At 37.6% G+C, this 25,879-nt stretch overlaps 1 protein-coding gene across 2 annotated transcripts in view; it reads right to left on the bottom strand.

Annotated features, from left to right (window-relative positions):
* The window catches only part of Calcrl (calcitonin receptor like receptor), a 96,285-nt gene that overhangs the window by 45,473 nt on the left and 24,933 nt on the right, over positions 1 to 25,879 (bottom strand). For both annotated transcript variants that reach the window (XM_059252846.1, XM_059252847.1), the window contains one exon: positions 2,023 to 2,113. The gene's annotated coding sequence lies outside the window, so the exon portion shown is untranslated. The remainder of the gene's footprint in view (positions 1 to 2,022; positions 2,114 to 25,879) is intronic.

Raw genomic sequence — 25,879 nt, 5'->3', positions numbered from 1 at the left:
TCAGGCCAATTTCTTGAAAATTAACATTCGAACAACATAAAAATGAAGTTTTAAGCCAGGTAGTTAACTCAGGAGGCAGAAGCAGGTAGATCTCTGTGAGTTTGAGGCCAGGCTGGTCTACAGAGTGAGTTCCAGGACAGCCAGGACTGGTTTCCCCAGAAAGAGAAAGATAGAAAGAAAGAAAGAAAGAAAGAAAGAAAGAAAGAAAGAAAGAAAGAAAGAAAGAAAGAAAGGAAGGAAGGAAGGAAGGAAGGAAGGAAGGAAGGAAGAAGAAGGGAGGGAAGGAGGGAGAGAGGGAGGAAGGAAGGAAGGAAGAAAGGAAGGAAGGAAGGAAGGAAGGAAGGAAGGAAGGAAGGAAGGAAGGAAAAGAACTCTTCACTGTAGAAAATTGTGATTAAATTTGTGTTAATACTAATTATCTAATTATCAATGGACGGGCTTTGAATCGCCTAGCCTCCAGGCACACCTGTGAGGAATTACCCACATTAAGTTAGCCTCTGGGAACTGAAGCAACAACCAGGAAGCCCGCATGGGACCGACCTAGGCACTCTGCATTTGTTATAGTTTTGTAGGTTGGTCTTCTTGTGGGACTCCTAACAGTGGGAGAAGGGGCTATCTCTGACTCTTTATTGGCTTTTGGAACCCTACTCCTTACACTGGGTCTCATTGCCCAGCCCTTATTACATGGGGGGGTGCTTAGTCTTACTGCAACTTGATATGCCATATTTTGTTGATACTCGTGGGAGACCTGCCCTTTCCTAAACAGAAACTGAGGAGGAGTGGATTGTGGGGTGAGAACAGAGAGGGGATGTGGAGAAGGAGTGAGAGGAAACTGCAGCTGGGATGTAAAATGAATGAATAAATGAATGAATGAATGAATGAATGAATAAATAATTCTTTTTTTTTAAGTTAGCCTCTAGGTATGTCTGTGAGGAATTATCTGGATGGGTTAATTGATGTGGGAAGCTCTACATTAACTGTGGGCAGCAGTATTTTGTGACCTGGGATCATGAACTAAATAAAAAAGACCAAGCGGGCTAAATGGGAGCATCCATTGCTGTCTGCTCCTTGCCCTGTAGAGACAAATGGTTCAAATCCCTACTGTCACTACTTCTTTGACAAACCATGAGGAAAAAAATAAACCTTCTTCCTTTAAGATTGTTTCCTGACAGGTATTTTGTTAAAATGACAAAAAAAAAGTAGTTAACACAGAAATTAATTCTTTTAAATCAGGAAATAAAAAGACTCCCAAAGTCATCTACATTATTGAAATAAGGCTATGAACATTATTAGCAAAATTAGTGTATTTCTAATGTTAAATCACATTCTGTGCTGGTGAAAATGGCCTCTCCAACATCATCTGCCAGCTGAATAGTGAGGCAGACCCTGCTGGGCTGAAGCCCCTAAAGCTCATTTCCTAATAATATACTCTAACACACTAATGTTAAACGTCTGGGTTATCATGATATAGCCACGGAACATGATACACGCTTAAATTAGAATATAACCATGATTTTTCATAGGAAATAAAGAAGATCTTCAGTAGATATTTGCCACTGAACAATGAACTTGAATTGAATTCTGTTAGAAAGCAAGGCATGACATTCATTATATACAATTTTCAGAATAAAATTAGGAGGCCCTTTTCCACATGGCCCCATGTTTTGTGTTTTTTATGACATGCATTGAGACCCCATCGGTTGTTAGATTGAATTTGCTCCATTATTCACCCCCACTGATGCACCTACCTAGCTGAAGACGCTTTTTTCAACCATGAGCAATCTTCTGAATATTGTTTCTGTTCTATTAATCAGCTACCCTGGACTTGCTTTTTAAGATCTTAAGAAAAGTATATCTGAAAATCAGGAAGGACTGTATTATTCTCATATCTTAAAAAAAAAAAAATAGTGTGCTAGACTGGAAAGTACCAATCCAAGTTTCTGTAATTCAGTAATTAGCAAGTTGTTATTTTAGTTGTTAGTTACATTTCACCCCTGGAAAATCTAATTTCCAAATACTTACATGCACAATTGTCTCCAGACTCAAATCACATTTTCTCCTGGATCATATTCGACATTGTCTTCAAGAACTTCTTAATTACAAGGGTCATGACCTAAAATATGGATTGATTTAAAATAATTAAATATGATGTTAATAAGACAAAATTATTTCCATAATAAACTGAAATTTTCTAGGTAATACCTCTACTAAAATTATACATTCTTGAGCTACTCTAATTTTTAATGAACTACAGAAATGGTACTGTACAGGATAATACAGGACAGTCTTTATCCTGACTTTGTTTATTGATTCTTTGTTTATATTATGCTTGAGTTACTATAAGACAATTTAGTCACTGAATGTAAATTTTCAGTTTAGACAATAGATTATATAATAAGAACACAGTTGGCCTAGAAATGTACATTTTTCCTATAAGTAAATAATTTTTAAAGTGATTATATTTTCGAAGAAAATATTACCAGGCCTGGTGGTACACACCTTTAATCCCAGGACAGAGGCAGGCAGATTTCTGTGAGTTCAAGGCAAGCCTGGCAACATGGGGAGTTTGAAGCCAAGCAGAGCTATGCCATGAGACTCCGTCTCAAAACAAAAAAATAAATAAACAAACAAACAAAATTATTTTGAAAATTAGCATCTACATTTTATTTCTTCATTGATTTGTTAATGTATTTTCCTAAGGTATTTATAACTTTAGTAGATGTTTCTGTATTATTTTTATGTAATTTTATAAGTACTTTCAATCATTCTACTTTAAAACAATGGGTATGGTTTTCTGAAACTTCAATCATCCAAAAATCAATTTAAAAAAACAAAAAAAGAAACAGAAGAAAGCAATTTTCTTGTAATGAGAGGGATACATGCATGTGAATTAAAGAGGGGTAAAAGGTCCATGTAGTTTTCTAAGCTCTTCTTAGCACGGCTATAATAACTTATTAAGATGCCTGGTTAAGGAACGCAAAACTGTAGCAATTTGAAATTCTTCATTAAGTAACTCATTTCATCTGGACCTGGGGACAGTACAGAGCACTCCAGGTTTCCTGGGATTGTTAGCGAGTTAATGAGTCATGGAGCCCCGGCAGTTCTGACTATGACCTGCTTCCAACCATGCTGCGCTGCTGTTATTACAAAGAAGCAAAGACGTCAATATTGATTTGTTAGATTATCATGAGCATAACTTTACAGATTCTGCTCATAAAATCTCTTATCTCTCTATACTTGGGCAGCTGTATCTCACTTTTACCTTTTTTAAGTATCATGTTGTTAATAATGATTAATTTTGAAACATTTATTATTCAAACCATGGGGAAAATGATTTATTTTTGTTTAATATCTAAAACAGTAAAAATTATATTTGTAACCTCTATTTTTGGTGGTTACATAGTATCTGATGTAATTAAGTATTAATGAATCATTTTCTAAAAAAATAAATAAATAAAAGAGGGCCAGAAATATGGCTCAGAAGGAAAAGGTGCTTGCCACCAAGCCTGATGACCTGAGTACCCACATGACCTGATGACCTGAGTACCCACATGACCTGATGACCCACAGAAAGGAAAGCAAGAATAAACTACTGCTAATAATCCTGCGACCTCCACACATATGCCATGCAAGTGCTTGGCCCTGCCACAAAAACACAAAAATTAATAAATAAATAAATACAGAACACTGAATAAAGGTTACAAAGCTGAATACATGACTAGCTGGCTTAAGGTTTTGCATCTAATGAGCTAATTTTTTATGATTGGTTACTCTAATTTTTTTCAATTCATTCGCTTTTATCTCCAGCTTGTCTTTCAGTATAGGGTCAGATTGTAGCAAATTTATTTGGAAGGCTTGCCAATTTTATCCCTACTTGTGCACATGCATACACACATGCATGATATGCACAAGCAACTATAGTCACGTCAACACAAAAATCTAGGTACCGGCCTCACATGTCTATAGTTATATATTATTTATATTTGAATTTGAATTGATTGTCTGCAATACCAGAAAGGTTGAAAGAAAGTAAATTCTAATAAAACATAGAATAGTATTGTTTTAGATGTTGTTTCATATTTGTTTATATTTTGTTTTCAAACATGATATTAATTTTCATTTATCTAGGATAGTTGGAACATTGAACAATCCAAATGAATTTTTGATTTATATAAATTTTAAATACAACTAGATTTGCCAAAAGTCCTCTGGGATAAAGGTTAATCTTCTTTTGAACTATCTCTTATTGCAATGTATTATTATTCCTTTAAGTTTTCGATTTCCTTTCATTTGCTAGTATGGTTTTTCAAAGACAGAAGTCACATCTCAGTCATCAGTGCACTTTCCTGACTAGACGGTCATAAATATTTACTGAATACATTAATTAATTAATTAATTAATTAACTGATAAAATACTTTTAGAAAATACCAAAGTTAATATCAAGAATATTGATCATAAGTAGCAATTGTTACTTCTTATTTTAGAAGGTTTTTGATTGTGAATCTATACCAGCAGTCCTCAACCTATGGGTCACAAACCCTTTCAGGTTGCACATTAGATATTTACATTACGATTCATAACAGTAGCAAAATTACAGTTATGAAGTAGCAACAAAATAATTTTATGGTTGGAGGTCATCACAACATGAGAAACTGTATTAAAAGATCCCAACATTAGGAAGGCTGAGAACCATTGATTTATACTGACAATGAAATTCTTTTGTAAAATACTTATATGATCATCTCTACTTCCTTACAAAATAAGATCATGAAAGCTATATAGTCTTCAAAACTGCAGATGCCAGAATGTCGAATAAGAAATAGTCTACTAACTTGGGAATGCATCAAGATTAAGCAAAATTTAAAACACCGGAAGCTATGTTTAAAAGAAGACCAGTTCATATTCTTCTGTACGTATGTACAGATACATGCAAATTAGAATATACATAAATAATATTCTGTTTGGAAAAAAGATTGGTTTAACAAAACAATGCTTTGATGATTTACACATGTGTCAAGATTCAATTTCCTTTATTATGTACAGGGGCTAAAATTTTCAAGGCAAAGTGCTTCAAAATCATGTTTGGAGATTTCTCAAACATAGCACATTGAGAAACATTTTACCCAACACTGCTCTTGTTTTTGTGGTTATCTACTAGATTACCAAATTAGAGTTCTAAAAATGCATCTTTGTGAGATCTATCTTGGCCACAATAACTGAAGAAATATTCTCAATGCAAATAGCTTCACTTTTAAAGCTTTCCATCATCACTCCATTACTATGTGATCTGGAAAACTTGCTCTTGGGAACAAGGTTGCATGTTACACTGAGTACTGCATTCCCAGTCAGTGGGGCAGGTGGATCACCTATGTTTGTCAAGATTATAGCAGTAAATTTGTGAGATAATCATCAATCACACACAAGACTCAACGATATCCAGTCTATGGGTGATTCAATTCATCGCTGTCACCTGCTCTTATAAGGTCTTTTCCAAGTTTCCCTGATAATAGTCACAGGCAATGAGTGAGAGCAATGGAAGAATCACCCCTTTCACCATAGGCTCTTTAGATGAGTCATAGATAGACCATGGGTGGGCAAGTGGATAGCACTATTGCAAATGTAACTGAAAATCAACTTAAACTGTGTCTCATACTGTTAAATGCAATTTTTAAGACTGTTCTCTATAAAGTTAATGAATTTTGAAAAGGACACTGCTATTGGCTTATTGCAGCATAGCAATAAATTTTGTTCTAAAAAAAGTATAAATTGGTATAGGCTAATAAATATTAATTTGTCAGGACACAATGATGCAAATGTTTGTATGCTACCTGCAAGTCTGCTTATTCTTTTCTCAGCTTATTATTATTAACATATATATATATACTTTATGTTTATTTTGTTATGATGTCTTAATTTTTAGTTGAGTTGACTAATCCTAATATTGAAAGAGTATGTTCACTCTAAGATTAAGAAAAAAATAGCTTCCAATTTCTATTCCTCTGCTTCTGAAATATCCTGAGTTATTTTAGGACCAAAACCATATTCTTTTCTCTGTTTTTTTTTTATCCAGTCGCTACAAAGCCAGCCAACAGAAGCTTCATTTCCCACACATATCTACATGCTTTAATATCCTAGACGTAGGATTTATGAAAGATTAGATATGTCCTAGCTAGCACGTGTATTCCCTTTCTTGTGGCATATCAGATAAGTCATTTCTCCTTAGTCAACTCAAAGGATAAACTCTTTCAGGTTAGAATTCCTTTCTTGCAGTCTAAAAAAAATATATATATCTACTACAGAGGGAAAGTTTTAATATAAATGTCTCAAAACATGATTGTTTTTCCTTTTCTTCTCACTGCTTATTTTTGACAAAACATAAATCTTACAGTAGAATTATCATTACAATTTACCAATTTGTTTCACATACAATATAGTCATTGACAGAGAAATTACAGTCTAAGATTTTAATGCTACAGCCAAATGTGGCCCAGAATAACCCGCACAGTTTTAAGGCAAATCAAATATAAAGAGTTACTGGGATCTCAAAGGATCCCGCCAAAAAATGTGACAGCCTATTGTCATTGCTCTTGGTTACCCTCCAGATCTGACAGGAAGACCTTATTGTTGAAGATAACATGTGCTTGAGTGACAGAGCATAGAGAAATCAATCTGTACACATGGAAGCTTCACTCCTGCTATCTAACTTTTCGTTGTTGCTGTTGTTTTGTTTTGTTTTTGTTTTTTGAGACAGGGTTTCTCTGTGTAGCTTTGCACCTTTCCTGGAACTCGCTTTGTAGCCCAGGCTGGCCTCAAACTCACAGAGATCCGCCTGGCTCTGCCTCCGGAGTGCTGGGATTAAAGGCGTGCGCCACCACCACCCGACTTTTTTTTTTTAATAATTTATTTATTTTTATTCCATGTGCATTTTTGTGTTTTGCCTGTATGTATGTCTGTGTGAAAGTGTCTGATCCCCTGGAACTGGAATTACAGACAGTTGTGAGTGGCCATGTGGGTGCTGGGAATTGAACCCAGGTCCTCTGGAAAAACAGCCAGTGCTCTTAACCACTGAGCTATCTCTCCAGGCCCGCTATCTAACTTTCTTAGTTCTAGGAAGCACATTAGCATAAGAGAAATGTAATCATCCATCTTTCTAGCTGCGACCCTGTGTGCTACAATAATGAATGGCCTGACAAGACATGCCCACTGGTACAATAGTGGCATGAAAATCATGGAAGTAACCAACCATTTGTTGATTGGGTCTAAAGACCTCTTCATAAAAGGGAACTCACGCCTGTTACCAAAGGGAGCCAAAATTCCATGGCTGGCTCTCATAGGCCCCAGGAAAGAACATAATACTATTATTCTGCTAAATGGACACAGTAATAAACTGCCCCACAAAAGTTCTTATCATAGCCATAGATTAGTACAACTCTCAGTCCTCATCAGGGAAATTTCTTTTTGCAATGAATGGCAATTAATACACAGACCCACAATTAGTCAATGAGCAGAGAATGAGAGAACTGAAATACTCAGCCCTAAATGGAATATTTATATCACACCCCCCCTACTGCTCAGCATCAAGTATTGTCAAGGAATAGCAGGCAAAAAGACTGTATGAGCCAGAAGAGGTGAATGACTACTAGGAAACAAAGTAGTCTGCCATATGAACTCCCAGTGGTTGTGAAAGCATGGACAAGACCAACATCTAATAAAATCCCAGAATGGAGTCAAGGAGTTGAGTGGGAAGTCCCACTTCTATCTCTGCAGCTCTTGGCAATTGTCAGCTTCTTTAAAGGGGTAACCTTGTTAGGTTGCCCTCACTCCAAGGGTTGGCCTCACAGCCAAGAGCATTTGAGAAACATCAACTGGGCTCAATAGGTAGAGGGGGGAGGGAGTGGGAGAGAGAGAGAGAGGAAAGGAAGGAGTCAGCGAGACGGGGAGAAAGACAGAGAGAATGAAGTTGGATGGGAGGGAGATAGGGGTGGATCTGAAAGGAGATTTAAGAAGAGAGCTAAATATGATCAAAATCCATTGTATTAATCAAAAATTAATAATATTATTATTTCCAAAAGGAATAGTTGCAAAGATTGTGAGCTGCCTGATGTGGGTACTGGAAACCAAACCAGCACCCACATTAGGCAGCTCATAATCACCTATTGCTCTATACCTGGGTATCCAATGGCCCTCTAGCCTCCTTGGGCATCTGTATGCATGTGCTAAACATAAATTCACACAGACATACATACATACATGCAAATTACTAAAATATAAATAAATCTTTTTAAAGAACTATATCCTAAAGTCTTAAAACCATTCTCCTGACACTGTTTTTGTCTACTTGTTTTTAGTGTCTTAGGGATATTCTCCTTGGATCTCCAATAGCTAACAGTCCAAGAGTCTAAGTTTGAATCTGACAATGAAAATGGACCATTTGCCTGAATAATAGTGAGCGTGTAGAAACTGAAGTTCTAGCGAAATTTTTGTATACAGTGTATTCAAATAGTGGCATCATGAAAAAATATGACATTTTAAGTTTTGAAAAAAGATGGCTACATGAAGCCTCCTAACTTGACTTCAAGGTGGGTTGGAATGGCCTTTGCTAGCACTCTAGAATACAAGCCACAGAACCTCAGTGGCTCTGTGCTGACTTGCTTATCTAATGAGCATTCCAGACTGGGCAGCTGAATAACTATTAAGACAGATTCTTTTGTGGTTGGGTTTGATATTTCATTTTACACTCTAGAGTATTTACTCATGGGAATAATTTTCCCATTGTGGGCATAATTAGCCATTTTCCGGTAATTTTAGCCACACTCGTTTTATTTGAAAAGGCAAGTGGCCAATATCAGCCCAATTAGTAAAAGGAGGGAGGGAGCCTTTTAAAAAATGCATCTCTGTACTTGATGGAACACTCTCCACATCTAATGTGGAAAGACTTAATTGAAGTAAGATGTGACTAAACTCTGATCAGGCTAGTAAAACCTCTGGTTTAGGTTGGATGAGCCATGGATATATAGTCAGAATCCTCCCTTCTAGTAGGGTCATCAGAAGAGCACATCTTTCAACTGTAGCTGCAAAGCAGGCAGGGCATGGTATCAGTATATTCTTATGCATCCATTTACCATATGTAGAATATGGAGCCAAGCAGGACAGTCAGCTAAGCACTGTACACTGTAAAGAAGCCTATGACATCAACGGAGCCTTTGAATCTGGTCATAATCAAAGTTAACTACAATTCTGAAACTCCTCATCAGTGTGAATACAAAATTTTAATTTTAAGGTTGTTTTGTTTTGTAAACGTTTTGAGAAATGCTGTTGTAGTGGAAAGTTCACTAATTTCAAGATAAGAAAGCTTCACTTTTCACTCTATGGTTGAAATAGCATGAAATGCCTACAAAATGAGACAACTGCATTTCTTTCCACCATATAACCTAGATACTTAAGAATTCTTTTACCAAAGTAAAAGTAAAATATGTTTTACCCTAAAAATCATCTTTAAAAAGTTATCATTCCTTGCCTAGTATATGCTATGCCAAGCTTATAATTCATTACTAACACTTTTAAATCCAATGGATCTATAAAGTGATTGTTAAGAGGTAGTATATATGCTCAGATGATCAATACTTAAAGTATACCTGTAGAATATGTTTATATTCGCCTCAAAAAGTAAAGCTAACTCTCAGGAGAAACTATACAAGGCCATTTTGTCACCCTGCCTTAGGAAACACTTTTATAGATATGACATCAAAATACAAGCCACAATAACAAAAAAAAGATTGGACTACATCAAAATTATATACACTTGTGTACAAATGATGTTGTCGTGGAAATGAGAGGCTGGGGGAATCTCAGTGGTAGAACACTAACCCAGAATGAGCAAAGTCCTAGATCCAATGTATATACACATTCACACTCTCACACACTTACACACACACACACACACACACACACACACACACTCACACATGCATGCACACATACATGCATGAAGGAAAAGAAAATGAAAAGACAACCCAATACAAAGGGATAAATTTGCAAATCACATGTTTGATAAGGGGTGTTTATCTTTAATACAGAAAGAACTTTTCTTCTCAATAATAATAAATTAAAAAACACTTCAACTTATAAAAATGGCCAAGGGATCTGACAGATGACCAATGAGCACTTGGGAAAAAACTCAATATCATTAGTCATCATGAAAACGCAATTAAAAACCACAATAAGATACAGCTTCTTACCCACTCTGTTATTATACTTAGGATAAAAAGAAAGACAAGTAATAAGAAGTATAAGAAGAGATGTGGAGAAATGTAACCCTTATACATTGCTGGTTGGGATGTAAAATGGTGTAGTCACTTTGGAAAAACATTTCAGCAGTAATACAGGTTAAACCTAACGTTACCATATGGCCACAATTTTATGTCTAGGTATGTACTCAAGAGAAATGAAAACATAGATCTCAACACTTGTACATGGATGTTTATCCATGGGTCCACTGACAGACATCTGAATAGTTTTCACTTTCCAGCTATTAAGAACAACAAGCTAGGAGCATTCATGGGCACAGAATATCAAGGCTGATTACAACTAAATATCTGTACAAGCCAGTCAAAAAGGTACTTATTTCTGACAATATGTGTGTGAAACATCTAGACTAGGCTAATCTAAGAAGCTGTAAATTCCATTATTATTTGCCTAGGATAGAGAGAATGGCCATAGAAGTGATTGCTAATTGGTACATGCATCCTTTGATTGATAAAATGTTCTCAAATCAGATTGTGTGACAGTTATACAATACTGACTGCATCGAAACCATTAAATTGTACACTATAAATGAGTAAACTGTGTTATGTTATTTATATCTTAAGCTGTTCTTTAAAAGTTAATGTCAAAAGACATGTGTCTAAGGGGAAAAGTTGATTATAACATCTCTCTGTCTCTCTGTGTCTATCTCTCTCTCTCTCTCTGTCTCTCTGTCCGTCTCTCTCTCCCTCCCTCCCTACCCCTCTTCCTCTCTCTCGTCCACCTTCCTATCTATGTCTCTATCTTTCTCATCTTTTGTTAGAAATATAATGTATATAATAATAAAATATAGAAATGTTGTAAAAGAAAACACAATCATCCAGACAAAACAAATAACCTTGCTTCACTTACATACATCATATCCCAGATTGCCGTATGGAAAAACTGATTTTTTTCCTTCAATTTGGTATGTTATTTTGTGTTCAGCAAAAAATTTCCAGTATTTTACATGGATTGAACTATTCTGATTTGTAAAGAAAAATACAGCATCTTCAAAATTACATTTCAGAGCTTGCATTTCAATTTACATACAAAATATTCTATTTTATTTCATTAATAAATGTTAACGAAAAATAACCAGTTACATTGAATTGATGGAGCAGATCACAGTATAAGGTAGGAAATTTTTCTTTGATAGATAGGATTTATTATTGCTTACCTTATTCCCCAGATTGTATTTTTTACAACTTTAGAATTTTAAAATATATATACATATAATCATACATAATTATTAACTCTATCGACTATATTTTAAGTACTTATTCAACACCAAAACCGAAACATCTATAACACAATTAGAACTAGGAAAACAATTAGCTTTCTATCATGTCATAACTCTTGTCTGTGACTGCATCCGTCCTTCCCCAGCCCCTTGTATTTATCCTTTCCTGTTCTCTTTCCTCCATGGTGTGCTGTGCCCACAAGTACATTTGTGTACATATATAAATATGTTATTAGCTACAAACTGCATGTGAGAGAGAATATGTAGTTTTTTTTCTTTCTGAGATTACATGACCTCACTCAATATTTCACATTTGCAGTCCATCCATTTTCCCGCAAACTCTGCAACTTCATTTTTCCTTTAGCACAGACTTTGATATGAATGTCCACTCTGCTTTGCTGATGGAGGCAGCCAGACTGCTCTGAGCAGTGCAAAGTTGCTCTAGTTGTGGCAAATTCCGGAGACGATGATGTCTAACATGTGTGCGATCTCGAGAAAACTAACATGTTTCTCACATGTTTTCCAACCCTTTTGCAGAAAATAACAATTGTAGAATCATTAAATGTTAGAATAATGTGACAGGAGTTCCTACTAACTTTCTGCCCCTTTTTCTATGATTTTCCCTGAGCCCTAGGTGTTGCAGCTGCACTGTGGACGTGCCCACTGAGAAACTTCATAAGGTTTAGCCTTACATAAAGAACTATAGGGGGAATCAATGAGAGAGAGACAGACAGACAGACAGAGACAGACAGAGACAGAGAGACAGAGAAACAGAGAGACAGAGAATCATTTTTATCCAAGGATGAGCTCTCTGCTGGGTTATGTAGTCCCAAGTAGTCAGTCTTAAAAACATGTACAAATAAGCAACACTAAATGGACTCAGTGGGGTGTGTGTGTGTGTGTGTGTGTGTGTGTGTGTGTGTGTGTGTGTGTGTATTTATCAATAGTAAAGAAGAGGTCATGAACTCTTCTTTGAAAAGGAGGGGTTGTCATGGGGAAGTGTAGGTGGGGTAAAGAGAGAGGCCAGAAGTTATGTCAATACAGTACTTATATATGAAATTCTCAAAAAATTCAAAAAGACATGACTAAAGTTTTCTTCTGGAAACTAGAATAGAGAAAAGGCAGGTTGCTGAAGAGCCTTCTAATTTATATTAGAAGTCTACAACATAGCATTCCAAGAAAGTGAGCTGAATAAATTATCGTGGGAGCAGACAAGAAGATAGTATTGAGAATACAAGGCTTCGGGTAGAAGGTTTATATATCTCTCGACCCCAGGATTTGCATTAATGCTGATTTTCAATGTGGTAGGTTTGGGAAATGGAGCCTTTGGAGAGGATAAGTTGAGATGGAATCACGAGAGTAGAGTCTCACAGAGGGATTAATGACTCATACAAAGAGGGAAAAGTAGGAGGAAAGTGTACATTGTGTATACATGCACATGTGAATTTTTCTGTACCATAAATGACATCATAAGAGAATAACCAGAGAGGGAATCTTCATTTACAACCCAGCCAGGGAGCCAGGTTTCAGTTTTGTGACTTCTAGAATTCAGCCCGTGTTAATTTGTTATAACAGCTCACCATGACGAAGACACAGAATGTGTCTTGATGTCAGAAGACTTTCATTTTTGGTGATCTGAGACCTTAGCAACTTAAAAGTATAGGTCGTTACCAGAATTAGATATTGGATATCAGAGTAGGAATCCCTGGCTGATTCAAAGACTACAGCTAAGAAAAGTTGGGGAGCGGCGGGGGGATCCTGAGCCCAGCTCAGACACTTTATGATTCCGAGAATGTTGTCTCATGGTTGTAGAGATTAGCAAGAGAGTTCATGAAACAGGAAGTTCTCACCCATCATCACGTCCAGACATTTGGTCAGGAATGAGTTGTCTTTAGTATGAAGGGAGAAGACTATATATTATAATAAATGTGTGTACAAATTTAGATCACTTTCCCAAACATTAGTGTCTAATGAATTCAAAGTCAGCAAAGATGTGTATGAGCAGAGGATAAAGAGTTCAGCTTTCTAGGGCTAAAGACCCAGAAACACAAAGATGAGGATGCAGGAGTGAGCCAGGCAACGTGACTGGAGATGCAGGGGAATTCACCATGGACACCTGGATATGAAGCTCAGGCATCACCAGACAGGCTCTCATGACACTCTGTGAGCGCTTGTAATTTTGCACATCCGAAACACTGCTTAATTTAATTATCAACTCCTGGGACTATGTCTGGGTTGTGATTTAAAAATAGATTTTCCAGTGTAAAAGAAGTCTTCAGGAAGGGGCTCCTTGCTGAATTAAGGTGTGCTCAAGTGAGAACTGCCACCGAAGAACAACACGTTCCCTGTGAAAAAGACGGCAAACCCATTCCAGTGGCTCTAACCTTTACGAGCTGCTATTATCAACCCAATTGTATGTTTTTTCCTGTTGCACAAACATGTTCCCAAAAGACTTTTAAAATAGATTTCTTTCCTGCTAATTTGTTGTGCCAAGCACTTTTTTCTGACTCTCAGCTCTAAGTGGACCAGGATGTGTTAAAGAAAAAAAAAAAATGCCCTGTCACGCTTGACAGGGTTTAATAGGCCTTAACAACAGTGAAATGTTTCCTAACCTCGCAGCCCCCACCCGGGCTCTGGGAATCTTCCCATAGTGTGTTCTAACCAAAATAAAAACTATACCGAAGAGACAGATGCACCTTCACCAATGTCACACTTTCAGTCAAGGAAGCCTTCTAGTGAAAAGTCTACACACCCCAGTAGAGTCTTCCAAGTGAAAAAAAAAATCAAAACAGAAGATAAACCTGCTTGTAAACATTTAAATATCCTACAAGAAAAAGAAAACAGTGCCCTATTTTAATGGGACTGAGCTCTTAAACTCCGGAGATGAAGAGCAGTCTAGAAAATATATCTTCAATAAACAAACGAACAAATACAAATTTACAGAATTGGTTTTCAAGTGCTGAGTCCTTCTGGATAAACCTGGTGAGTCTCTTCTTCACTTTCTGGATGTCTTTTGTTGTTTCTGAAAATCAATAAACATAGCCACACTATACTGACTCTGTCTCAGCCGTTTCGAAATGACTCTGCTGCTTTGGGGGGATACGTTTCTCTAACGGCAATGGAGCTTGGTCACTAGCTACGTGTCTGTCTGCCTCGCACACAGTTTCCTTGACAAAATTCTGCCTGGGCTGCAAAACAATGGCAACCTCAAAAGGAAATAGATAGAAAGAAGTACAAGATAAACACTATCTAACCGATATTTTAGTGGTGACTGCGGCAGGAAGACTCTATGAGGGGTTTGGGGGCCGGAGCCAAAATGGTTATCCAAACGGTATGGCAATTGGGCATTAAAAACCAATTAAAAATAATACTAGAAGTCTTGAAAGGGGGGATAGCAAGCAAACACTAGAGTGAGCAGCACGGCAGGTTCCCTGTAGAAGGGCTAGGGTTCTGGACACCTGCAGTGATGTTTGCTAGCTGGAGTCAAAGGCAGCAGCCAGGGGCCTCTGCAGTTGTAAGATGGGAATAGCATATGCATCGTAAGTCCTGTGGGGGATCGCAGGTAATAACCTTCACAATCACCCACTGCACACAGTGCCTGGGAAATGCTGCCTGCGTAGGAAGTGGTGGTCTCTCCCTAGAGCAAAGACGAGAGGTCCTGGATCACTCTGCAACTGGTCACAAGTTACCAGACTTGTAATGTTCAGTTAAATTATATATGAATATTTAACAATGCCAACTCTCTCAGCTTTTTGTAAAGTAAACTTTGGGGGCCACTGAAGACAGTGGGATTTAAGACATTCAAGAATGAATGAGGAAGAAAATTGGGTCCAAGTCCTTTGTTTCTAATCAAATGACTTTGCTGTGTGTGTATAACCCAGCTACTTTTGGCTTTGTCTGCTGATGCCTTTGAAAACACATACTAGACCTCTCCTCTAAGAGCAGTAATAAAGAGTAATGTCATGTCTCTCTGTCTCTCCGTCTCTCTCTGTGTGTCTCTGTGTCTCTTTCTGTCTCTCTGTCTCTGTGTGTGTGTCTCTTTCTGTGTGAGTCTCTCTCCCTCTCTCCCTCCCTCTCTCCCTCCCTCCCTCCCTCCCTCTCTTTCTCTTTGCCTGAGGATAGTATTATTAAGGAGAGGAAGTCTTCCATGCTTCTTCACAACAGGCTGAAAGAGGCCTCTGGGTCTACACTATCAGCTCTTGTTTTTGTTAGCTTAATCCACTCCTAGATAAAGAGAGATGTCAGTGATATTGGAGGTGTCAGATAATGTGGTCTGCAGATAATGGGAGGTGTTAGTTCTAGAGAAATTGATGTAAAGAGATGCAAGGTAAATAGTTCAAAGTGGGGGGAAAGCCTGTAACACTTATGTGTAAAAGAATGTCTATTGGGTTCCTTTGAGGTTGAGAACTGGGGAATAACTTAATATTTTGTTTTTATGTTCTAACTTGTACTATTTAAGATCTATATGTATCTGTATGCAGGTGTGTGTGTGTGTGTGTGTGTGTGTGTGTGCGTTATGTATGTGTGTGTGCTTTCGTCATCTTAGACATTTTAATGCTGTATGTGTTCCTATAAAATAATGCCAGTGAGTGGCTATGAAGCAGAGAGGATTTATCACCTCGTTCATGGAATGTCTTGTCGAAACTTACCACCAGACCCAACAATCATCCCATTCAGGGGCAGAGGGCACCTGATAAGAATAAAAACCATCACTTTATCTGTCATCTTAGATGACTTTTTAAATTCCAGAACGTTTCAGATAATTTCTTGTTCTATAATATTATACATAGGGCATTTGATTAATTTGTGAAGATTATTTCTAGGAAAACATAATAAAACAGAATAATCAATTCACATTTTATTTTATTTTTTTTTTTAAAGAATTATTTATTTATTATTATGTATACAGCGTTCTGCCTGCAGGCCAGAAGAGGGTGCCAGATCTCATTACAGATGGTTGTGAGCCACCATGTGGTTGCTGGGAATTGAACTCAGGACCTCTGGAAGAGCAGTCAGTGCCCTTAACCTCTGAGCCATCTCTCCAGCCCCCTCAATTCACATTTTAAACACACTTTATGTGGAAAAGTCTTGTCAAGAAAAATCTTGAAGGATTCTGATTTTACAAGATGTAAGGGACCAGTAAGGAGAAGGAAGAAGCGGAGCTCTGAAACAGGGAGAAGTATTGGGAGCCTAAGCTTTATTCACAATTAATTTGTCAGTTTTTATCTACTCTTTTCAAAGTCAGTATCGCCATGCTATCATTGGTACTGAAAGTATTGTTTGAAAAAGGATGTCGTTTGCTGACTTTTACGATGTATTTTTTGTGTGCGTATTTACATTTATACATATGCATGACTTACTAAAATGTTTCACTTTGTTAGGTTTTAAAATAATAAAGAAAAGCAATAAACTTGCTGAAGAAATTATTTCCTCATATCTTTGAAGAACATAAAACCTTAGTAGACATAATAAATCATGGCAACGCGTTTGTTTTCTAATGAGAGACAGAAAGGGGTGGATCCAAATGAGAGGGGAGGGGAGGAGGAACTGGGAGGAGTAGAGAGAGGGGAAATCATAATCAGGCTATATTATTCGAGGAAAAAAATCTATTTTCAATAAAAGGAAAAATAAATAAATAAATAAATCATGGCAATCAAATGGGAAGAGTATGAAAATTTTAATGGACTGTTTTTATTAATCATCTGGAGTGTACATTCAAATTTTAGTAGTACATTTTTGCTATTACTTGTACTGATATTGGCTTCCATATTATAGTAGAAAAATCTAATTTTAAAATAAAAGAATTAGAAAATTAATCATTGGGCATAAAGTAAGGACTGAGATCTGAGACAAAGTCTAGATTAAATATGTGGAGCTTTGACATTACAGCTGTCGTTAGCATAGACATGCATCTAAGTAACAAGTTGTGTGTTAAAAAAAAAAACAAAAAAAAAACAAAAAACCAGGGATTACAGTGGAGACAGAATGGCGTCTAGAATAGACGACAGATGTGGTCCCAAGGCTTTTTGAGAGTGGTACAAATGATTTCTTAATGATCCTACCTTCGTGTGTTGTTCTAGTCTCTGTTAAAAGACAATTATAGAGTCAGTATGTGGCACCATCTTTCTTTTGGTGGGCTCCATTTTCCTCTGTACAGAGGGGGAAAAAAATAAACTGCTTTCTGCAATGGTTTTTGTTTTAACTCTTGGGATAATCCAGATTTTTTTATTATCTTATTGATATGCATATATAATTTTCATATAGCAACCAGTTACCTTTTATTAAAAGAAATGAAGTAATTTAATCAACACACAGGAGGTAATTATATTCCTGTAATAACTGAAGACTCCAAAGACCAAGGAAAATAACACAGCAGTTTTTCTCTTATCGTTTTTATCCCATTTTCTCTTCTCTGCAGTCTAGATAGTAATTAAAGTAATTTTGTGGAAGTATTAAATTTATTTGTTATAAAGAAGTGGCAATCATGTTTATAGGATTTATAAGTAAATTACTTGATGCTGGCAACTGTTCTTGCTCAAAGGTCTAAAATCTTTTCTCTTTCTTACATCACTTTCTTTCTCCCAAGGCTGAGAGTGGTTTTGTGAAGGGATATTTTACATGTGAATGCCTTTAATTGACCCTGTTTGCCAAATAATGATGGATAATTGCCTTGATCTCCCTGGGAAAGTGTTTACAAAACAAGTACTCCTTTCCTCCCTCCTCTGAGGCAGCCTCCAGGGCTTGCTTGTTTTGACTCAGGGAATAACCTTGGTGGAGAGTAAAGATGTCTCTCTGGGACAATGAAGGAGATGCTGGGATACAGCGTCCTTAAGAAAATACATATTTTCTGACATTTTCCTTCTCAAGTACTAGGAAGCTTAAATAACTTCAAGCAACAGAGAATTGGCAGCCATATTTGACTTGAAAGTCGCACATTTGAATGATTGTCTACACTGAGGACAGCAACACAGTGAAGTTCCAAAGCAGAATCCACACATTATTGCATGATGCTTTATTTTCTACTGAAGGTTGATATATTCACTCAACAAATATTTATTGAGATACCAGTAGGCACCTAATAGAGGACTGGATATGAGTAATACAATGAGAAATGAAAACAGATGAGATAGAATTTCTTACAAATTATTCTGTAGAGACAGGAGTTAAACATTTGCACAAATTTAAAGTTACAAATGAAGATAAGTCCTATGAAGGAAGGAGATGACCTCATATGGTGGCTCAAGGGATGATTTCCCAGAGGAAGTGGTATTTCACTAGCCATCTGCAGAATGGTTGAGAAAGACAAAAGCAAATAGCTTCTATCATAAGGAGGATGGGGGCAGAGGGCAAAGGAGAGGGGCTAGGAGAGGGCCTGTGAAGGCAGGTAGAGTCCTAAAGAACACACTGAGCTTAGGGTTGGATAACTTGCCAAAGACTCTGGTCTGTGCCCTGTAACACCTGCAAACATCTGTTTCCAGTAAGGAGAAATGATTTGGTTCGGGGATCATCAAAAGTCAGATGCAGCTGGGTTGTGTGTGCGGGAAGAAAACAATATGAATGGAGAATCCTTCTGAAGAGTCTGACTTTTGAAAAGGAGAAGAAAGAGATTTAGTGGTAGGTGTGGGAGGACCTGTGGAGTGCAGTTTTATTTTTTGAAAGAACTGACATCAACATTTTACAATTATAACAAGGATCTATGTGAATGAGAGAGTTTGACTATGCAAAAGACATTTAGATTTCTCCAAAGACTGGAGAAAATGGGATGCCAAGCAGCACTGGGAAGGACTAGCTGAGCAGCTTCTAAAACTAGGACAGAGCAGGGCAGGATAGCAGTTGTGGTCAGTTTGGGCGTATGGAAATAAGGCAATAACTTTCTGTCTGCTCCCTCCTTTTGAAACACTAGTTGTTGAAAAAAATAAAAGGAGCTCATGGGATTCATGGAACACACAGAGATGTTGGAGACAGTGGAATAAAGGATTAACTAAACCAAGTAAGACCCTCACAGAGGCAAATATGAAATTTTAGCTAAGATTAAAGTGTGCTGATTGAGAAAAGAATATCAGTCCCATAGCTCATAGGAAAAGGTTTTATAGGCAGAGAGCTGAGGTGGAGCCAGGGGCTTACAGGGGGACAGGCTAACGATCCATGGCCCCTGAGGGCATCGGTAGTCTAAATATTTTCACTTTGGGGATGATAGCACTGTAGATATGGAATTTCAATCTTTGTGATTGTATAATTTTTGTGTGATAAAGTTAAGTAATATCTTTTTTCCTAATGTAGCATCCTAGAGATTTCTAGAGAAAACACTAAATTAATAACATATTGATTTTTCTTCTGGTATTTGATAAAAGAAAGGAGGTTGTGAAATAACAATCAACTTTAATTACTGATAAAAAATATAAAGAGCAGAAAGAAGATCCTTTATAGTTCAAACTTGACTATTTTTTTTTCTTTCCCTCTGGAAATAGTGCCCTCCATTTCTTAGACTTGGATAGCCCTACAAGTACTGAGAGTATTGCACCAAAAGAACTTTAAGAAAATGATTTTTCAAGGTAACATTTTTGTGTGTATGATATATGTGCACGTGTGTACTCTATCATTTTTTGCCTTATTCCTTTGACCCCTGACCTTTCACTAACCTGGAACCAGCAAGCCCCAGTGATCCTCCTGTCTCCACTCCTCATCCTGCTGGGATTCCAGGTCTGTGCAGCCATACCTAGCTCTTTATATGGGTGCTGAGGATTAGAACTCACGTCTTTTGCATGGACATCAAGTGCTCCTACCCAGTGAGAGCTGTCTCCCCAGACTCCAGCACAGGTATTCTCAATACAATAGAGACAAACTCAGCTACAATAGTTTGGTATTATGTAATATCCATACAAAACTAAAAGCATGTATATAAAGGGATGTGGGTAAGTTGGTAGAACACAGGTTCCACATGCAAACAGGATTTCAGTCCTAATACTGCCATGTTTACTCACACACATACATACCTACTGGGAAGGAAGAAAGAAGAAAAGGAGGAAAGAAAGAAAGGAAGGAGGGGCAGGGAGGGAGGGAGGAAAGGAGAGAGGGATGAAGGGAGGAAGAGGAAGAAAAGAAGGAGAAAGAAAAACATTGTTATTACTATTAAGTTGACTCTCACTCATATATGGTAGAGTAGCAATAAAGACCCACATGCCTTTAATCCCAGCACCGGGGAGGCAGAGGCAGGTGGATCTCTTCGAGTTCAACGCCAGGCTGGTCTACAGAGTGAGATCTAGGACAACCAGGGCTACACAAAGAAACCTTGTCATGAAAAACTCAAAAAAAAAAAAAAAAAAAAAAACCAGAAAAGAAAAGAAAGAAAGAAAGAAAGGGGGTGGGGAACCTCCTCTACTCAAGAGAGTAGTATCCTGGTCTTGGTAGAGACCTAACTTCCTGCTTGGGGTGGGTCAATCACCTGGTCAAGGAACCGCCCACCCTAGGGAGGTGGGATCCCCTTAAGCCATGCTAAAGAGATAGGTGGGATGGCTTTTTCCTTTAATGAGAAACTGTGCTTTTCTTACTAGAATCCCCTCACCCGCAGCACAGTAGATTATTGGACTGTAGCCACGCAGCTTCATTTGTTGGCCCGCTTTTCTGAACTATTTAAAAGTGTAACTTCTCTTCTTCTTTCTGTTTTCTAAATATGCCTTCTCTTAATAATTCGGGTATCCAAAGATAAGGATTTGTTTGACTCAAGCCTCCATATCCTCCGGCTTAATGTAAAATAAAATGGGTAAATTAAGTATTGAGAGTAGCTTTTGGTTTTCAAAGTCTGTGATGCCTCAAAGTATTTGTTACTTGTTAAGTTTCAGTAATTCAACATATAACTGTTCTTATTGATTATTTTCTATCAATTAGTATGAGTATAGCTAATATATGTGATAAGTGTCCTTGGATCTCTGAAATTTGTAATCTGGTACTAAAGGCAAAGTAAAGACAGTAAATATTGAATTGCAATAGTTCTCCGATCTGCCTGGGGTGCATTCCAAAATGGCCAGTAGATTTTTCCCCCACATATACACAACTTTGATAAAGTTTAATTCATGATTAATATATAATAGGATCAAAGTAACTAATAACACAGAACGTGGAACAATTATACCAAAATACTGCAATGAAATTGATTGACAGCATTGCTACTCTTATGCCTTGGGGATCATGTAAAATAAAGTAAATTCAAACACAAGCGGTGACGGCTGTGACTGCTGTCCTGCTAAGCAAGGCAGCTCCTACCACATTAACGGGCCCCAGTGGGCCAGCCACGTATGTAGTGTGATATCCTGGACAAAAAAGTACAGTGCTTATCTAACTGCTGCTCTGCTGTGATGGTTATTCTTTTTACCAGTTAGTTTGACGGCACTTGCCCATCCTCACCTAGGAGGAAACTCTAGTAATATTTAAATCATTCTTATTAACATATTAAAAAGACAAGAGTGGGTTTGGAACACTCCAGACAACAGTATAAATTATTATACCATCAGCAGTTCTTAGTTATTAATGGCCTGACCTCTCAATACTCCTTTTGTTCAGGCTCTAGCTTTGTGTGTTGATGGTGAGAAATGGACACACGCAGAGAAAACTGTAATTTGTGTTTGAGTAGCTATGCAGTGCCTGCCAGTGGGGATAATTCAGAGTTGCTTTGCCAACACCTAGATCTGGAGGAAGCTGGAGTCAGCTATTTGCAAAGACTGGAAATTTGCACCAAATATAACATAGATAATGACTGAGGCTAGATTATGCTGATTAATCATATAAACTTATGTACATATCTTTGTAAGTAGGAAATTTTCCCACCATGCTCTGAGTATGCCAAAGCTGTATAAGTATAGTTGCTTACCAAAGTCATATCTTGGAGAAGCTATCTAGCTCTTCTAAGCTCAATGCTCACATAAATAAAACATGAGTTATAATGCTATCTATGTTCTACATAGTATTTACGTGATCACAAAATGAAAGATCAGCATGTAGTCAGCTGAAAACATTTTCTAGCAAAGTATAAGCACTCAATAAATGTTAGCTATTACTACAATGAAAATTTAATATTGCATATAATTATTTGCTTCAATCCAGCAGGAAGAATAGAAAATGTTATATCTAAGTTGAGAGAATAGTGTTATAAGTGTTTATATGATTTCTATGCAAATTTTGCTATAAGCTATCTTTTTTATCACAAACTAAGAAACAGTAGTCCCTTCTTGCCATTGCTTTCGGTTTCCATGGTTTCTGTTATCTACAGCCAAGACAAATGGAACATTACAAAGAAAAATTAACATTTTTAACTTGTTCAGCTCTTCTGAGTAGCATGATGGAGCCTTGCATGGTCCTGCTCCATCCAACTCAGAATGTTAACCACCCCTTTGTCCAGTTTATCAGGCTACATATGGGGCTGACCCTCTGGGACCCATTAAGAAGGAAATTTTCCCACCATGCTTTGAGTATGGGAAAGCCGTATAATTATAGTTGCTTACCAAAGTCAATTAATACATTTTTACTCACAAAGTTTTCTGGGTTTCTCAATATTAGTCAACTGTTTTACATAATAGTAATTTTTAAATAACAAGATTGTAAATATGGTCACATTTTAAGCCTACTGCTAATTTCTTCACGTAAACCACAGCCAAGTCAAAAGGGGCTCATTTGAAATCTATTCTCTATTGAAAAAGTCCATAATCATCAGCAATCTACCAATAAGAGAATGGGAAAACTCTTTTATCAATATAAAATACCCTAGGTCAAAGCACATATGTGAAATTAGCAAAAGATGCCCTCTGCCTGCAGCTAACAAGGCAATCTACTACTTTCATACTTTTGTCTCCGTACATTTAGTAATTGAACCTCCTAGAAAACATGAAATGTCAAATGTTCTTTTTGTTGTATTGATTAACCGGTTGATTTAGTTACAAATCTCTTGTTGAAATATTCTTTGGTTAATGCCACAAATCACAGGCCTGGGGCAATGAATGAAGTTGCAAGATTCCTAATGGCAACATATCAAGAAGAGATTTTGATGCATTGCATCATCTGAGTGTGAGCTCATTAGCTGATGGAATATGGGATACAGGAGAGGAGAGAATTCCACTCCAGACCAATGTAGATAAATGTCTTCTAAATGTTAGGAAGTTGACCAGGGGCTTAATCTAACACATATGTCATTGAACTTTTCAAACAAAAGGAGAATTTCAGTGGTACCCTAGAGAACAGTGAGCATGTCTCAAGTCAATTCTTAAAAGTGTGACCATGTCAAATGGATGAAACTAGAAAATATCACCCTGAGTGAGGTAACCCATCCTCAGAAAGACAAACATGGCATGTACTCACTCATAAGTGGATACCAGATATAAAGCAAAGGATAACCAGACTGTAACACACAGCTCCAGAGAAGCTAGGTAACAAGGAGGACCCAAAGAGGAACACATGGATCGCCCTGGAAAGGGGAAATAGATAAGATTTCCTGAGTAAACTGGTGGGGGCGGGGGAGGGGTAAGCAATGGAGGGTAGGGGATAGGGAATGAGAGTATGGGGGAATGGGGTGGTAGAGCTGGAACAGGGGCAGAGCGAGGGAGATATCTTGATAGACAGAGACATCATGAGTAGGGAGAAACCTGGTGTGAAGGAAGTTCCCAGGAATCCACAGGGATGACCCTAGCTTAGACTACAGTAGTGGTAGAGGGGGCGCCTGAGCTGGCCTACCACGTTGATCAGATTTGTGAATGCCTTCATCCAGTAACTGATGGAAACAGATGCAGAGAGCCACGGCCAAGCACCAGACCAAGCTCCAGAAGTCCAGTCAAAGAAAGGGAAGAGAGATTCTGTGAACAAGGGGCATCAAGACCATCATGAGGAAATTTACAGACACAACTGAACCAAGCCAGTGGGAACTCATGAACTTTGGACCAACAGCTGTGGAGCCTCCATGGGACTGGACTGGGCCCTCTGCATGGGTGAAACAGTTGGTCTATTTGAGGGGCCCCTGACAGTGGGAATAGGATCTATCCCTGGTGCATGAACTGGTCTTGTGAAGCCCATTGCCTATGGTGGGACACCTTGCACAGCCTTGATGGGGGGGGGGGGGGGGCTTGGACCTGCCTCAGCTGCATGTGTTGGGCTTGCTGACTCCTCATTTGAGGCCATACCTTTTTGGAGAGGGGATGGGGGAGTGGCCTTGAGGGGGAAGGCTGGGGGGAAGCAGGAGGAGAGGTGAGAGGATATCTGTGGTTGGTATGTGAAATGAATAAAAAAAAATTCTTAATAATAAAAAATAGAAAAATAACAAAAAAAGTGTGCCCATGGGTAAGCAAATATCACAGTAGACCATGAGTACCAAACAAAATAAAATAATAACAAAAGCAGAATGCCTTGAAAATGTTGAGAAACAAAAGGGAAACAAACCCTTCTGAATAAACTGAGGAAAAAATACAGATCTGAAGTGAATAGAGGCACCTTGCTTGCTGTTTCAGCCTCTAATAATGTCTGTGGCAAGAAACTGGCTGTGTCTTTGACATTATTTCATTAAACTGTGATTTTTTTTTTAAACAAGTATTGGCTGAAAAAAATTTGAGTGGTTGGTATGTCAAGAAAACAGGCCATCAACTACAGTCCCCATACTGTGACCATTCCCTAGCTACATGTCATTTTTATTCTTTAATCAGTGTCTCTCTAATCCTGCCCCCATGTTACCACCTCCCTCTTGTTAGAATAGTTAAGAGAGATGACAAATGATGTGTCAGCATGGAGAAAAAGAAACACTTTCCCATTGCGGTGGCAATAAAACTAATATGGACATTATGGAAAATGAAATTTCTTTAAAACAATAAAAATAGAACTCTTCTATAACCCAACTATAACACTAGTGCAGATATCTTATGAACACGAAGTCTGCAACAGTGTTTATAAATTAAGTATCTTCAACTGGTGATTGGCTGAAGAAATGTGCTATACACACATGATGCATCATTCAGCCATAAAAGAAGAAGGAAGTCATTATTTTGAAAAAACATCGATGAACTCAGAGGACATTATACTGAGAGAAATAACCCAGGCACAGGATGAGAAATACCACATGGCCCCACTCTTATGAAACTTAAAATAGTTGATCTTACACACCTGGACAGTACATTGTGGTCCCCAAGGACTTTATGGAGTTGATAGAATTGGTGATTGCAGAGATATGGGTCAAAGGGCACAAAATTAGTTACAGACAAGGAATAAGTTCAAAAGATGCATTGATCACACAGCAAGTTGATGGTAGTAATGGCAATGTAAGGAAACCTTGAGAAATGCTGACAATATTCTCCTAAAATAAATAAACAAATAAAATGGAAAATATG

The sequence above is a fragment of the Peromyscus eremicus genome, unplaced genomic scaffold (genome assembly GCF_949786415.1).
Source record: "Peromyscus eremicus unplaced genomic scaffold, PerEre_H2_v1 PerEre#2#unplaced_300, whole genome shotgun sequence".
NCBI lineage: Eukaryota > Metazoa > Chordata > Mammalia > Rodentia > Cricetidae > Peromyscus > Peromyscus eremicus.
The sequence above is the reverse complement of the archived record's forward strand: the minus strand, read 5'-3'. Positions and strand labels throughout refer to the sequence as shown.